General features: G+C 36.2%; 1 pseudogene; it reads left to right on the forward strand.

Annotated features, from left to right (window-relative positions):
- Positions 1 to 790: 790 nt before the first annotated feature.
- LOC140523901 (heterogeneous nuclear ribonucleoprotein H2-like) lies at positions 791 to 2173 on the forward strand (annotated as a pseudogene).
- Positions 2174 to 14735: the final 12562 nt, after the last annotated feature.

Here is a 14735-nt window from a genome sequence, read left to right on the forward strand (position 1 = left end):
TATTTTCATATAACTTATAAACTAAGGAAAAACTTCCTTTGAATTCCCCATCTTTGTTTTTCCCACCTTCTTAATTCTGCTGAAAACCTTGTATTTGCCCCTTGGTTGGGTAATGCAGCACAAAAACATTGCTAAGTTGTCCTTGATACAAGACCCTTAGCATTTTTAAAAGCAAAATACATTTCAATCCAAAAGATTTTTGATATGTTAAGGGAAAATAAATATCTTTCCTTAAATTAAGAAGTTATTAAATTCAAATAAGTAAAGTCATTCCATTTATCATTTGGTTCTTTAGCTAAACTACTTAATCATACCTGAAAGCCTGAGATTAGTAAAAGCTAAAAGCATCATTGCTGTTACAAATGAAGGTCTGTGAAAAAGAAATTTATTTCCCAGCTCTGTAAGACTCCAGCACTACCTTATGGCTATATATCCCAATCAGAAGGTAAAGCTTAGACTTGCTACTTGTTCTCATATAATGCATGCTTTAAAACACTGTTCAACAGCCCCATATTCTATGCACACAATGTCTGACAGAGACTTAGGTGAAGAAAACAATTGGACTCTTATCTGAAACAACTAAGTTCCTTCTACATTTTCAATGTCCTATCTTCTTTCTTCCCATTATTACATGTGATTTCCTGTTGCAAAGTTTGATCAAAGTTTAGTTTCTAGGCTCTGCTTCTCTCATACAAACAAGTTCCTTGGAATGGGATTCTAGTAAAAATTTAAGTTTTCTCTGCAGTCATGCAAAAGTCAAGTCTGAAGCCACTGCCACTGACTGAACAAGATGATGCTGAGCACTAAAGACAAAGAAGGATTGATGATGAATGTCCAGGGCTTATCCTGGGCTTGCTCAGTCAATGAAGTACAATGCTTCTTCTTGGAAATTAAAATGCGAAATGGTGCAAAAGGCATTCATTTCATCTATACACAGAAGGCAGATGATGTAGAAGCATTTGTTGAACTTGGATCAGGAAATGAAATAAAGTCAAATTGGCACTGAAAAAGATTAACTATCAGGCACAGACATGCTGAACTATTCAAGTCAAACAATATTGTAATGGGCTGAGTGTTGAAGCATACTGGTCCAAATAGTCCTGACACTGCCAATGATGGCTTTCTGTGTCTTAAAGGACTCCCATTTGACTGTAGCAAAGAAGAAATTGTTCGGTTTTTCTCAGGGTTGAAAATTGGGCAAAATGGGATAGCATTGTCAGTGGACTTACAGGGGAGGAAGATGAAGGAGGTCTTAATATAGTGTGCTTCACAAGAAATAGCTAAAAAGTTTCTAAAGAAACACTAGGAAAGAACAGGGTGTGTATACATTGAAATCTTCAACAGGAGATGTGCAAAAGTCTGTACTTACTGTGTAGTCCTCGAACACTAATGGATATGCAGCAGACGTGTCATTCTGACAGGCCTGGGGCTGGAAGAAAATACAACAGCATTGGTAGAGGAGCTACGTTTGAAAGAATGAGGTGAAGTGCCTACAGTTGTGGGTATGGAGGCTATGATGACTACAGTGGATTAAATGATGGATATGGCTTTGGGTTGGGTAGATTTGGAAGACACATCAATTACTACTTTTTCAGAAATGTCTGATCATAGATATGGAGATAGTGAGTCACCTTCCCAGGGTACAACAGGCCATTGTATATACATGAGAGGATTAACAAAGCTACTGCAAATAATATTTACTTTTATTTTTCTCACCACTCAACCCTGTTCATGTACTTATTGAAACTAGATCTGATGGCAGAGTGACTGAAGAAACAAATGATGACTTGGCTACTCATGAATATGCTGTGGCAGCTATGTTGAAAGATAAAACAAACATGTAGCACACATACATAGAACTCTTCACTAATTCTACCGAAGGAGCAAGCGGTAATGCTTATGGAAGCAAAATGCTAGGATGCATTGTTTTGTCAACCAGTCCAGTTGCTGTGGTACAGCTAGCCAGCAGCTGTGTGGGGGTTACAGAGGTGGTTATAGTGGTCAAAGCAGCATGAGCAGACATGACAAGTTTTACAGGAAAACTCCAATGATATTTAATCACCAAGAAACAATGAACAGCAGCTGCTACATTAGCAGGAGCCATGCTTCCATGGGAGTGAATGAAATGGGATGGTTATTTGGCATGTCTCGTATCAATGATTGGGGATTGTGATCCTGATCACTAAGTCTTAGTCAACTTTTTTTTAAAGAAAATAAAAACAAACAACAATGAAGTTTAATAGCTTTGCAATAAGCTTGTGTTTTATGCTCACTGTAAGTGAAATCAAGATTGTCATGCAATCTCATATAGGCTCTATATACATATTCATATTAAACATATTTTCACATTAGTCATGTTGTAAAGAATTAGAACCAATAAAAAGAAGAAAAGGAGAACAAGAGAGAGAGAGAGAGAGAGAGAGAGAGAGAGAGACAGAGACAGAGACAGAGACAGAGACAGAGAGACAGAGAGACAGAGACAGAGAGAGAGAGAGCAAATAGTATGCTTCAAATTGTATTCAGACTCCATAGCTATTTCTCTGGATGAGAATAGTATTTTCCATCATGAGTCTTTTGGAATTACTTTAGATCCTTGCATTGTTGAAAAGAGTTAAGTCTATGAAAGCTAATCGTCTCATGATGTTCCTCTGTACAGTGTTCTCCTGGTTCTGTTCACTTCACTCAGCATAAGTTCATGTAAATCTTTCCAGGTTTTTCTAAGTTAGCTTGCTCATCATTTCTTATGGAACAATAGCATTCCATTGCATTCATATACCACAACTTGTTCAGCCATTCCCCAATTGATAGGCTTCTCCTCAATTTCCAATTATTGGCCACCACAAAAAGAGTTACTATAATTGTTTTTGTACTTGTGGATCCCTTCCCCTTTTGTATGATCTCTTTGGAATACAGACCTAGAATTGGTATTGCTGGGTCAAAGGTTATGCACAGTATTATAGTCCTTTGGGTATAGTTTCAAAATGCTCTCCATACTGTTTGGATAAGTTCACAGCTCCATCAATGATGCATTAATGTTCCAATTTTCTTACATCTCCAACATTTATCATTTTCCTGTTTTGTTATATTAATCAATATGAGAGGCATGTTGTGGTATTTGAGTTTCATATACTCTGCTTCCATTCCTCTCTCTACTCTTTTAGAAGGCAAACAATTTGATATAGGTTACACATTCACAGTAATGCAAAACTTTTTTCTGAACTAGTCATATTGCAAAATAAAAAAAGAAAGAAAAATGTTCAAAAATCTTTTCTAGATTCAAATTCCATCAATTCTTTCTTTGGAATGGATAACATTTTTCATTAGGAGTCCGTTGATGCTATCTTAGATCATTGTATTCATCATCAGAGTATCTAAGTCATTCACATTTGATAATATTGTAATTAATGTGTATATACTTGTTCTGCTCACTTCATTTTGGATCATTTCATGTCTTTCTAGTTTTTTTTTTTGTTTTTTTCTGAGAGCATCTCCTCATCATTTCTTATAGCACAATAGTATTCCATCACAATCATATACCACGACCTGCTCATCCATTCCCCAATTTCCCCATTTCCCTCAATTTCCAACATTGTGCTAATACAAAAACATCTCTCATAAATATTTTTGTACATGTATCTCATTTTCCTTTGATCTTTTTGGTGTACAGATTTATTTTGGGTTTATAATTTTACTGCTATTTGGGCATAGTTCTAAAATCCTCTTCAGAATGGTTATGCTGACAAATCCACCAAGAATGCATAAACGTCTCAATTTTTTCATATTCCTTTTAACATTTGTCAACAAATACACATGCTAAACAATCTGATAACTTCGCTGTATCTTCATCAAACTGATCAAAGTGTCTTCTGATGAGCCCCACCTAATAGCAAAATTACTTCTACAAAATAAAAAGCGTCCTTAGCAATAGTCCTAAACTTATAAATCACATACTTATTGCTATAGAAATAATTAGAATGGCTTGCAATCAATATATTTCCTAAATTTTGTGGGGCTTAATTAGGATTAAGTGCATGGACTTAACTCCTGACACATTCCATTTTCTATCCAAATTAGCCAACTTACTGTTCTTTTGCATGACATTCTTCCTCTAACATTCAAGCTTTTATACTATGTGTCCTGTCCTCTGCCATGTAGAATCCTTAGGAATAAAATTCCACCTACTGCCTCTGGGACATTTCTATGTCTCTACAATTATGTCTCTCACCACTTCTACTGGGAATTACTTACACACACATACCCACCCCCACCCCCACCACACACACACATACACATATGCAGGGAGGAAGGGGATCTACTATTCTTCCCTCAGGTTTGTGATGAGTGGATCATCCTTGACTACACATAAGCAGGGAGAAAAAGGAGGAAGAGGAAAGGAGAAAAAGTAGGAAGAGAGAAAAAGAGGCAAACTACCAATTCAGGCACATTGCTACTCAGCTCAATTCCAAGGCAGAGGAGTATATATGATGGTTTAGATGTCTTTTGACTATCACAAGAGAAGGGAAGAATTGTAGGAGTACTTCTGTATAGGCTTCTTTTCATTAGATATCAATTGTCTAGAAAATAACCTAAAAGAAGGTTAAAGGTCAAGCTCCCAAAGTTCTGCCAAATCTAAACTTCTAGATGAACTACAATATATGACATCATATAATATAATATATCATATTACATTATATATAGGTTATATGACCTTGTTTTAACTCCATCCATGAGCATAAGGAAATGCTTATTCACACTGGAGATTTTACCAGGAAAAACATCAATTCAGGAGGAAGGGATTCTGATACCCATCCCTGTCCACAATATTGAATCAAGACAGGTTGACTTTGTGTTGAAGACTGAAAGACTTCCACTGGAGAATCAGCTAGTTAGGTGGAGCTAGTTAAGAGAAAGATAAACTGTTTTACCAAATGCATTTCCATTCAAATGACCAGAAGGCATCAGCTCTTAACTCTGCTAGTGTAAAGAATCGTACAGTTAGGGACACTATTTTAAAGTGTCCCTATGTAACTGTGTTATTACCAAGGCAAGTCAGAAGTGGAGTTATTTTGTAACATTATCTGAGCAATATTAACTGTCATCATGTCTATCAAAATCTGTGAGTCTTTGAGATTCTTTACCTCTCTTATTTTTCATAAGCATTTATCCCACTATAACTTACAAAGTCATTAATTCTGCACATCTTATGCACCTGTTAAATTTTATATTATTTGAGGGCATGAATTATGCCATTTTGCATCATTACATCCAAAGTGTCTAGAATGATATGTGATACACAAGAAACATTTGATACATATTTTTAATGATGATTGAATTAAGAGAAATCTAATAGCACTACTTTTGTTTTAATACTCAGAAAGAGGCTGACAGATCTAGGTCATTTATAAATTTCACTTAATGGTTTTTGCAATCTAGTAAAGAATAGAAAGCATTAGAGTTACTTGTTATTATGTTCATTTCAAATAGGAGTTACCCACCCTCAGTTTAATCTATTTTCAAATAACTAGCTTGGAAACCATTTTCCTTTCTGTCACCTTTTCTCTTGTTGGCACAGAAGAGCTGATTGATCTTACCTACTAGCCAATGCACAGCTTGCTACCTCTCTGTCTTTCTCTGGTTTTGAAAGAAACCCTACTATTCTCTTGAGGAAAGGAAATGGGAAACAGGCTTTTTGAAAACCTTTATCAAGGTACATGTTCTTCACAAACCAGTTGGTGCTTAAAATTAATTGCAAATAGTTTCCTACGTAAGAGGAAGCCATGCATGGATGTTTCAGTATTGTTTACCCTTGCAAGTTTGCACAACAATCTCCATCATCTGGGTCAAAATTGGGAACCCCAGTTCAGAGGAGAAAGTAATCTAAAGCTGCTTCTTTCATATAATCAACACCCTTTTCAGTCTACCTTCAACAAGTGCCTTTGTTTCTTTTGTCATGCTGTTCTAAAAGATCTGAACTTTATCAATCTACCTTAGAAAAGGTATTCATCAAATTCATGCTGTTCTAATCACAGATTCTTAGTCCACTGCTAAGTCAGTGTGGACAAGGTATTGAAAGCAAAGGCAAGGAGCAGTTAGGAGAAATGCATTTTACACTGTTTGTAAACATAAAAACATAGCCTGCACTAACAGGGCTCACTCATAGCTCACTATTCCTTCACTTCTCTATGACTTGCAGAGGCAGTGGGAAGGGGACTAGAAAGACCAAGGTTCAAATATAAATTCTCACAATTATGAGTTGTTGGATCCCAAGAAAATCATAAAAACTGCAAGCCTCAGTTTCCTCAACTTTACAACTCATAGGAGCTACCCAGCAATATAAAAAGTTGTCATGCAGGTATTACTATCCCCATTTTCTTTAACTTACAATGTTGTTGAGAAGCTCAAATGAGAAGAAACAAGAAAAAAAAACACTTTTTCAAATTTGCATTACTATCTGAATATCACTTATAGTTTTTGAACTTGAGGAATTAAAGCATTGTCATAGCAAAATAATCTACCACTAATTGGCCGGTCTACTGCTGATGAGGCTTTTTTTTCTTTTTTCTTTTTAACTTATTTTCATCCCTGTAAAACAGATGAGGGAGCATACTCTTAAGTCATTAAACCACTGGTAAAATCTTGGAGAACTGAAGGTCCTAGCCATATAAGAGTGAAACACTGAGTTGGAATTTAAGGATGAGTTCTATATAGGCCAGGGGGGAATGGTTGTGTTGTAGATAGATGAAAGGAATATTGGATTCTATGAGATTGGCTACCTATTTAATGACAAATAATGAATTAAATGCTTATTATGTTCTGAGTACTAGATCCTAGAGACAAAGAAAGGCAAACAATAACAACAAAACACAATATCTATTATAAGAGTTCTCAGTCCCATGGGAGAATCACCATGTTAATGTCCAGTTATGTATCTAGTTGATATCTAAATAGAGTCAGGAAGTGCTGAACTCAAATCCTTCTTCAGATACATAATAGTTGAATGATCTTAGGCAAGTCACTTTATATCTTTATACCCTAGTTTACTCATTTGCAAAATTAAGATAAGTGCAGTTTTGAGAATAAAACAGCACAACATGTAATTTGCTTTGTGAACACTAAAGTACTACACAAATGTTAGCTAGCTAGTAATGGTATGAGTAAGCAGTAGTAGTAGTAGTAAGGAGAAGGAGCAGGAGGGAAATGAGTTGAAGGAGAAAAAGAACAGGATAATATGAAAGGGGAAGGCATTAGCTACTGATTCCCTCACAAGGTAAGACATAAGCTATATTTTGAAGTAAGCCAAGGAAACTAAGAGGTACAGAAGAAAATGGGGAACACCACAGGCATAGGAAGAAGTCAGTACAAAGGAAGAGAGAAGAGTAATGAAGTAATGTATTTGAAAAAATGCAAGTGAGCCAATCTCATAGGATCATAACCTGCAGAGAGGGATAAGAAAATAGTTATAAAAAGAGTAGAAAGAGAGAATATGTTTTTTAAAAATTCCCAAAAGAAGAATGTCTTTTTATCCCAAAGGTAATGGGAAAACATTGGGTGGGAAATGTGTACAGATCTATGCTTTAGAGAAATCACTTTGACAAATGAGTGAAAAATAGACTGGAATGGGGAAGATGGAGGCAGAAAGAGTCATAAGGAAGTTATTGAAATAGTCCACGATAGTGGTGATGGTGGTGATGAGTGGTGGTCTATGAAGTTGTGCTTATTGATTGCCCTATGTATTAATGGATGAACTGACTCAACCATTTAATGAACTAAATTCAAATCTTTATGCTAATAAACTTAGCTAATCTTATGGCAGTTTCTGTAATTTCAGGCACAATATAGAAATCAGTTTTGAAAAAGCAGATCTACTAAGATTAAGTAGATGCCATAGTGTTTCAAGAATATTTAAAACTCAGAATTGCCTCATTTCTTTTTCACAGTGTCCCAAAGTTACATATGAGCACAGAAATTTAGACCTAGATTTAAGTCTAGTTGGGTGCAAAGAATTCCCAGCATTAGTAAGAGTTGCTTCTTCTTTATGTTCAGCCTGTGTCCCTTGTTACTCCATTCATGTGCACTGCTGAGATCAGTATATTATGCCTCAATCACTGACCCAATCACTAATACTACTACTTTTGCCAATTGCCATTTTCCCAGAGCTAACTGCTCCTGATGCCTGGGTGACATTCTGTCATCTTCCTAGAAGTCCTCCACTCACCCCACAAGGTTCAGCTTGATGGTTACAGTATTCTAGACAATGTTCTCTTTCCCCATTCTCATCATATATTTTATAGTACTCTGCCTGTGAACTTGTATTGGGTTTTCTTGGATTAATTTGTTATCATTACAAGGAAATTGTACAAGGAAACAGCATCTTCACCAACTGCTTTCAGTGTGATATAAAGCCATATCTCTGCCTTTTTCTTCAAAGAAAACTTCTCCTTTGCAATCATTCTCACAGTTTTTTACTTACTCTTAAATTTGCCAGGTTACCTTCCCCTTAATCAAGACTGCAGCTTTCAAGAAAAATCATTTTTTACTAGACCTCAGTAGGCCTTATCAGGTTTTAACTTATTAAAAAAAGAAACTTCTGTTCAACAATTCTTTACTAAACAACTATTTTGTGTCAAGAACTGTGCTAAATGTTGATGTAGAACCAAGAGAAATAGTATTTTCCTAATGATATCAGAAAAATGCAGATAACCAAGAAATTTAATATGTTATGTTGTCTCAATGTCTTTCTACTGGATTTTATTCAAAACAGGGACTTTTTCCCTACTTAGCTATACTTCTTAGAATCACTGATTTCTACTAAGGCTCTGTTCGAACCCTCTTTGTTAAGGAGGTACCACCCATTTCTAGAGGTTGCCCCTAATTAAAAAATATCTTCTACTCACTTTATTTTATACATAATTATCTATTCACAAATTATGTCACTCATTTGAATGTAAACTTCTCGAAAGCAAGGTCTTTCTGCATGTCTTAATATCCCTGGAATTTATCACAGAGTCAGGCATGTAGTAAAGGATAAATCAATGCTTTTTAATTAATAGATTAACAGTAAATTTCTATTGGATCTGAGTTCCAGAGACATAGTGGACATTTTTTTCTTAAAAGAGTTTTGTTGTTGTCAGCCAGGGATGATGACCAAGTGAAAACTGAGAGGTGAAAGTACTAGAAGTCACAATGTGAATGTAGAGTAGAATTTTTCAAGGAAATGTACAGAGAGAGGTGAAAGACTAATAGATTATAGTAAGACAAAGTGATTTCAAATTCTTTAACATAGAGATAGGGTATGTATGGGCAATACCAACACCAAGTATATAACAATCTTTGTGTGTATCTGAGATATGTTCAGGGAATAGTTCATGGAAAGTGAGTAGGTTCAGGAACTGAGTGGTCAAAATGTTTGAGGGAAAATCAATATGAATTTTGAAGTCCTTCAGAGTGAGGGAAGGGATTGAAGGGGAGAAACAAGTAAATCAAATGTTTAACTTATTGCAGAATTTTAATTGGATGATTGATATGGACCTTAAAGGAAGAGAGGTTACAGAGTGATGGAGGTAGGGGAAAAGTCTGGGAGTGGTAATGGGTATCAAGGAGTCATCAAATTCCCCTGAGTCAACTGGTGAGCAGAGTGAAATGAATAAATATGCAGGCAGTTTTGGAAAGGGTGGCCAGGGAGCCTCTGTCATCATCAGGAACTCAGGTTTTAGTGGCTGATGTGAGATGGAAGGAGTGTAAGAAGAAAAAAAAAATAGTACCAAAGGAAGGTTGTTGCCTGTGGTACAAACATTCAGGAGGGCACAGTGGAAGGGGTTGGTAGTGTTTGGTTGAGACTTTGGGGAGCAAGGGTTGATGGGAACGGGAATAAAGAATCAGGTTGTGGTAGATAGTGAATGAAGTCTGAAGAATGGCCTATGCTAGTTCTGAATTGCTGGGATACATAAGGTGTGAATATGTTCATCACGAGAAGAAAACACCCATCATTTTCTCAGAGTTGTGAGGCCAAGAAAAATAGGATCTTTTGCTGTTTTTGTTCAAGTGCCTCTTATTGAATTTTGCCTTTATTAACCAAGAGTCTTTACTAGCAGTAAAGTACAGAAAAAAGAGTTTCTTTAACTAGAAACAGTATATAGGTGGACCTTCCCCACCCTTTAATGGGCTTGCTCATTAAAGGGAGTTTGATTAGGGAAGATTTGTAGGAAGGCCCCACCTTTTGTTAATGAGACATGGGTTCTCAAGGGTTGGAACACCCTCTGACTCTAAAAAAGTATAAATACTCTGAAGGTGAGGTTTTACTTTGGGGCTTAGTTTTTGGTAGAAGCTTTGTGTGCCAGAGGACACTGGGAAGCTGCTAAGGAGTCCCTAACCTTGACAACTCAGATGTTGGTGCTTCCCTCTCTCACAGCTATGGTCAGATAGTTGGACCTGTCTGTTGATTTGTGATATATGTATGGCTTATGTCAGACCGTTTGGAAGTGCTGTCTGTTGATTTCCTGAAATAAGTGAATGATATATATGTTTGACAAAAAGAGATTGTTAACCCCTCAGAAGTTGCCTTTTCTTTTAGAAAAGCAGATCAAAGAACTTGTGATAGCATGCCCCCCTGTCTATATTGGGATGCTTACTGATACACGGTGGAAGCTGGAAATAAGGCAGGAGACAAGGACAATATGAAATGGTAAACAATAATCAGATAGTCAGATAGAAGCCTCTCTACTTGTAAAGGTTGAAGATTAGAGAGGAAACTGTGCAGCAGGAGGTGGAAATTGAACCTTCAAATTAGGACCTAAAATAGATTACCCACTCCTTATCCACTTTGCTTTTCCTCTTCCCTCAGGGAATACTCAGAGCAGGGGTTGAAAACACTTAGTTCAGAGGGAAGGGCACTTGTCTTCTCAATGGAGTTTCTCCAAATTGTGGGACATAAAAGATCAGATTGGCCATTGAAGTTGCTTTGCGCTGAGGCAGATGATAGTCTCATCTGTCTAGCTTCTAGCAGCCAGAGCCTGGAGATACTTAGGGATAATCTCATGGAGAAGAGGGAATTGATTGGTGCAAAGAAAAGTCTCTGATGAGTCAGTCAACCAAAATCATTGTGCTTTTCCTCAGAGTAACCAAGCAAGAGGGGATTGAGACTGAGCAGCAATATGGAGATTTCTGCTCTTCTCACCTGAGCCTTTGACTACAAAAAACAGAGGTGAAGTGGGAATGCACTTCCCACATGAGGGATAGCCTCTTCAAAGGCATGGAAGGAGTAGATGAAGCAAAGAGTGTGAGAAACAAATGTTTCTTTTGCTAGATCATAGAGAAAGGAAGAGGCAATAATTTCCATTGGGACTTTAAAGATAGATTGGGGCAAGATCTTAAAGTAATCTACAAATGTAACAAAGGAGTTTGTATTTGATTCTAGATATTAGGAAGCCACTTGAGTTCACTGAATCAGTGAGTGACAGGATCTTTTTTTATATTTAAGGAAAATTATTTTGACAATATATGGATGAAGGCCTGAAAATGAAAGAGCAATTAATGACTAAAACAATTATAAAGCAACTTAGATTTGTAATAATGCCTGATTCTCATTTTTTTTTATTTGACCTGGAAGAGATCACTCATTTACATAAAAGAACCAGATTGCTTACTTATTCATTCTAAAGCATATTCCCTTAATGCAGTCACTTGATGATCATAAGTCATAATTTCAGCTTAAAATGCCTTCAGCTACAGGGACTTCTGGGAGCCAAGATGGAGGAGTAAGCAGTAAATCATAGTAACTACCATAGTCACCTCCAAACAACCATAAAACAGTGCCCCAGAACAAATCCTGGAACAGCAGATCCAGGAGAAACTTAGAAGATGGGCAGAAAAGTTCTATTTCACTTGAGTAAAAAGGGAGCACAGTTTAGGACAGGAAAATCCCCACCTCAGCAAACCAGTGGTGTATACTGAGCCCCAGTGGAGTGGAGCAGGCAAACACCAACACCAGGGCTCCTCATGTGCCTCAGCATAGGCCAACTCAAGAACCTCCTCATTCTTCAGCATATCCCCAAGCAAACAAATAGTCACCAATCCCAAAAGTGCCTAAGTAAAGAGGCAACTGTCAGCATGGAGCACTTCAGAATGCTTCAGCACAGCCCTGGACAAATAGACAGCTGCCTGCATTGAGATTAAGTGGTGCTTCAGTGTAGCCCTGCGAAAATGCAAAGTGGGCAATGGGCATCGCTGGAATCTTGCTCTCATCAGGATTGGCTCAAAGAGGGTATAATATAAACAATCAATTGACTATAGAAAACTATGTTACCCAACAAGACAATGAGAGAGGAAATTAATTTAAGGTATGGGGGGAGCATGGGAGGGGGTGAAAGAGGGGAAGGCATACTGGGGAAGGCAAGAGACAAAAGCAAAACACTATCATGGAGGGAAAGGGTGAAAGTAGGGAAGACAGACAGGAGGACAAATAGGATGGAGGGAAATACACAGTAATCATAACTGAATGTAAAAGGGATGGACTCTCCCACAAAACAGAAGCAGATAGCAGAGTGAATGAAAAAGCAGAATCCTGAAATATAATGCTTACAAGAAATGCACTTGAATCAGAGGGAAAAACAAAGAATAAAGGTAAGGGGTTAGAAAAGAATCTATTTTTCTTCAGCTGAAGTAAAATTAAAAAATTGAAGGGTGACAAACCTGATCTTTGACAAAGCAAAAAGAGAACCAATTAAAAGAGATTAGGAGGGAAACTAAATTTTTCAAAAAAGGTACCATAGACAATAAAGCAATAGTAATACTAAACATATATGCATTAACTGGTATAACATCCAAATTGTATTTTTTTACTTTTTATTTAATTAATTTTTAGTTTTCAACATTCACTTTGACATGATTTTGAGTTCCAAATTTTCTGCCCATCTCTCTCCTCACCCACCCCAAGATAACATACATTCTGATTATCCCTTCCTCCAATCTACCATCCCCTCTATCATCCCCCTCCTTATTTCCTTCTCTTCTATTTTCCTGTAGGCCATGATAGATTTCTATAAGCCATTGCCTGTATATCTTATTTCCCAATTAGTATACAAATTCTTAAAGGAAAAGTTAAGTGATTCACAGGTTGAGGATTAAACAAAAGATTGAGATTATTGCAAAATACAAAATAAAGACTTTTTATTATGTTAAATTAAAAAGATTTTTGCAAAAATAAAACCAATGAAATCAAAACAGTAATTGGATAAACAATCTTTTCAGTAAGAGTCTCTGATAAAGTATTCATTCCTCAAATACAGAGAGAACTGAATTGATAAGAATACACATCATTTCCCAATTGATAAATGGTCAAAGGACATGAACAGGCAGTGTTCAGATGAAGAAATAAAAGTTATCTATAGGCATATGAAGAAGTGCTTTAAATCACTTTTTCATTAGAGAAATGAAAATTAAAACAACTTTGAGGTACTACCAAACACTTATTAGATTGGCTAATTTGCAAAAAAAAAAAAAAAAATGATCAATGTTGGAGAGGATGTTGGAAAAAATGGGACACATAATGGAGTCCAAACTCTTCTAGAGAGCAATTAAACTGTGCACACCCTTTGATCCAGCAATACAACTATTAGGTCTAATTTCCAAAGAGATCACAAAAAAGGGAAAAAGGAACTATATGTATAAAAAATACATATCACAGCCATTTTTGTGGTAGCAAACTATTGGAAATTGTAGAGAGAAGTCCATCAATTGGGGAATGGCTGAAAACATTGTGGTATATAAATGTAATGGAATACTATTGTATAATAAGAAGTCATGAACAGGCAGATTTCAGAAAAAAAATACTAGAAAGACTTCTATGAACAGATACAAAGTGAAATGAGTAGAACCAGAAAACTATTGTACATAGTATCAGCAACATGGTGTGAGGATTAACTATGGACGAATCAGCTCTTCTCAGCAGTTCAATAATATAAGACAAGTACAAAGGACGCATGAAAAAAATGCTATCCACATCTAGATAAAAAACTTGATGTACTCTGAATGCAGCTTCAAGCATCCTTTTTTCATCTATATTATTCTTTTTGGGTTTTTTTTTTAATTTTAGTTTGGTTTGTCTTTTACAACTGTGTCTAATATGGAAACGTGTTTTACTTGATAATACATGCACATATATGTATATACTTCCTATTTCAAATTTCAAATCTGTTATTTTAAAAAGAGGGGTGGAGAGGGAAGGAGAAAAATTAGAAACTCAAAATCTAGTAAAAATGAATGCTAAAATTTATCTGGACATAATTGGAGTAAAATGAAATACCATTTAAAAATAGAAATATCTTAAGTTAAAATAACCTCCCTTGTCTTTCAGAATTCATGCCATATGCCCCTACTGAAATAATAACCCCTCCGTTCTTTCTGGATTATTTCCTGCTTTCTAGTTCAAGCTTAAGTAGGTATCATGTGGCAGCATTAATTGAGCAATGATCAATATGATATTCCTCATAAGGCCAGGTCAATCAGCAAGTACACAATCTCAGAAATTTCCATTGAGTTTTGGTAAATCCTCCTCATTTTATATTAGGCTGAGAAAGGCTCATGGAATGAACTTGAAATACACACTGTCTATGGAAAGTTTAACATTTTTACCAAATGTTTTACTCTTTACTCTTGTTGCCCTCACCCGCAATAGATAGTTAGTCATCAAATTCTACCTTCTCTTTCATCATGTATTTACTACATTCATCCCCTTATCT

Source organism: Notamacropus eugenii, chromosome 2, assembly GCF_028372415.1.
Source record: "Notamacropus eugenii isolate mMacEug1 chromosome 2, mMacEug1.pri_v2, whole genome shotgun sequence".
In the NCBI taxonomy this organism is placed as follows: Eukaryota; Metazoa; Chordata; class Mammalia; order Diprotodontia; family Macropodidae; genus Notamacropus; species Notamacropus eugenii.